This window comes from Cibotium barometz, chromosome 1, assembly GCF_041138505.1.
Source record: "Cibotium barometz isolate CiBa-2024 chromosome 1, ASM4113850v1, whole genome shotgun sequence".
Lineage (NCBI taxonomy): Eukaryota > Viridiplantae > Streptophyta > Polypodiopsida > Cyatheales > Cibotiaceae > Cibotium > Cibotium barometz.
The window spans coordinates 48812310-48814874 of NC_141046.1; the positions used below are offsets into that span (position 1 = coordinate 48812310).

The window sequence follows — 2565 nt, forward strand, 5'->3', positions numbered from 1 at the left end:
TGTTGGCTATAAAAGTGTGAGTGAATATGTAGATTCATCCCCATTTAAATTAGGGTGGTGAGTCAACTTGAAGGCTTGTTGCCCATTTGACTTCAATAAAAAGATTAGTTTAAAGTGGGGTTTTGTGAAGAATGGTGGTAGCCCATTTGACCATTAGTTTTCAGTGATTCTTGTGCAAAATTTTGAATTAAATTTGTGTGTTAAATGTGTATCGGATTTTCCATTGGACGTGGCGTGGGGTGCCCCTTTGCAAAAAAAAGTCAAAGAGGACGATTTCTGACACGCGATGAGGTGCCCTAGTAGCCGTCGACCACGCCTCTAATATGATGTTCACCGTTGATAGGATGCCGTCATTGTCACAATCCAATCTAATCTAGTGCTATCTAACACAAGGATCTGATCTAATCTATACTCCCAAGATCATCATAACCCGGCGATTACAGCTACAAATTGCTTGACGATCGTTGTTTCGCTTGCTAGCAAGACGGTTTAGTGAAGCTTCTGCACAGATTAGCCGTCCTAATTAGTGGCCCTTCCTGTTAAATCATCAGCTATGGTGAGGAGGACCCATCTCCTTGTGCTGCCTTGCTTAAACCCCCAAGTTATCGAGACTGCATCAATCAAGACAATAGAAAGCATGATCAGAGACGGGCTGGAAACGATTCCTGAAGAGCCTGAAGTCGCAACGCCTTCCGAGATCGCCATCGTTATCAACTTCTGCAGATCAGAGATTGCAGCTGGACAGCGAGCAGGGAAGAAAGGGTTGCGGTAAAGTTTGCACTGTTATTTCCACCATCGCTGATTCCTACGTGCGCTTCATGAACGGGTTCATGGATAAACGAAACCTAGGAGAGCTTGCACTCTTCAATGGCGCAGTGGTCGATGCCTTCATAATTCAACACCCAATTGTAGAGGAAGAGGCCTCATTACACAGGTTTCGGTGACTCAATCTATGGTCTCATGAGCTGCAGAATCCATTGTTTTGAGCTGCCCTAGCCTTGCAGATTATGGGCCAATTTCATAGAACCATATAGATGGTGGTTTTTATGTCTCTTTGTAACATCAATGTGCTGGGGATATTACCCCATTGTAAAGTTAGTTATACCTGGTTTTTCAACAAGATCTAGACATGCTACTTGGTTGGTCAACCCAGGCAGCAGCCTATGGCCATGTCTCTCGTTGTCTAGTTTTGGAAACTAGGGGTGAGATTGGGATTCTACATATTTGGCTTTATAGTGCATTTGTCCAATAGCCTAAGGCATTGACAATACATTAACTGTAGCAACAATTCGATTTTTCAAAATTTATCGTGCCCTCTTGAATCATGTGGCCGGGTCCCCAACCCAAGAGCTTCTCTCTGAACAAGTCTATGTACAATATGTGAATCCATCTCTTGTAGCCAACCAATTGTGAAAGTTGCCAGTATCAACCAAAATTTCACAATTGAAAACCTTCAAATCATATCCTCATTTTAATGGTAAATAATTTATTTCCATTTTTGTAACTTAAAAATATGTTTTTTAAAATTTGAGTAGATCTTAAGTACTAATAGTTAATTATTCCACCATCATCCATAGGCTCTTTTTTCCTGGAGGGACATCCGTAGGTGCATCTCCCATGGCCATACCTAGCCACGTACCAATGGGGTGCCTCCAATGGGGTTTGAACCCCTGACCTCTTGGTGAAGGGGCACAAACACATGCCAGTGCACTATAAGCCCACTTTCTTTTTGAAATTCCCAACATAAAAAGTTCACCAAAGTTGAAATTTACCAAGGTAAATGAGAAACTAAAGGCACAAATCTTACATTTATGAGTTCAAAGAGACACGATTATAAACCCTAGACACTTGAATGAAGGTTAATAAATCTCAGTTGTAGAGTTTTATGTTTGCATACCATAAGTTTATGCTAATGATTACTATATATAATCTGCTTGAACAACCTCAGGTTTGTCTTCCTTGTTATGCCATACTTTTTAAATGTCCTAATTACCTCTTGGTTGTACATTGGTCGGTAGTGCAGGGCTGAAGTTAGGCACCAGCTTCATAGTGTGTAATACTAGTCTACCATGGTAACCCTTATAGATAAATAGCTACCACTTTCAATTACAGTTTCATCCTCGTAAAGGTGGCTAGCAAAGGAAGCCACCAAGGTGGTGGTAGGCTCACAGATTGGTAGCAAAGGTTTTGCTCAAGCTGATATGTTATTAGGCCAGCAGCTAGAAGCATCAGGTTAGGATTTCTGTTATACCAATGAACTCCAAGCCTGGGAGCTGATAAGAGTGGTATCTTCATGGTAGGTACTATGCTAAGAGTGGTGGCTCCCAGGCTTGGAGCTCAGTTACCAAGCTTGGAGCTCATAGGCATGAGGCTGGGAGTGATTTAGGTGGTATCTTGATGATAGGTACTATGCTAAGAGTGGTGGTAGCCACCACTATTAACATTGCAGCTACTGTTCCAAAGCTGGTAGTTACCTTTCTATCCCTAAAAGCCACCATTGTCAACCTAGTAGCTTCCACTCTTAAGATGGTTGCTACCTTACCTACCTACTGTCTTTCACTCTAT

General features: G+C 41.9%; 1 pseudogene; it reads left to right on the top strand.

Annotated features, from left to right (window-relative positions):
• Positions 1-429: 429 nt before the first annotated feature.
• Positions 430-1277, top strand: LOC147642113 (uncharacterized; annotated as a pseudogene).
• The last annotated feature ends 1288 nt before the right edge of the window (positions 1278-2565 follow it).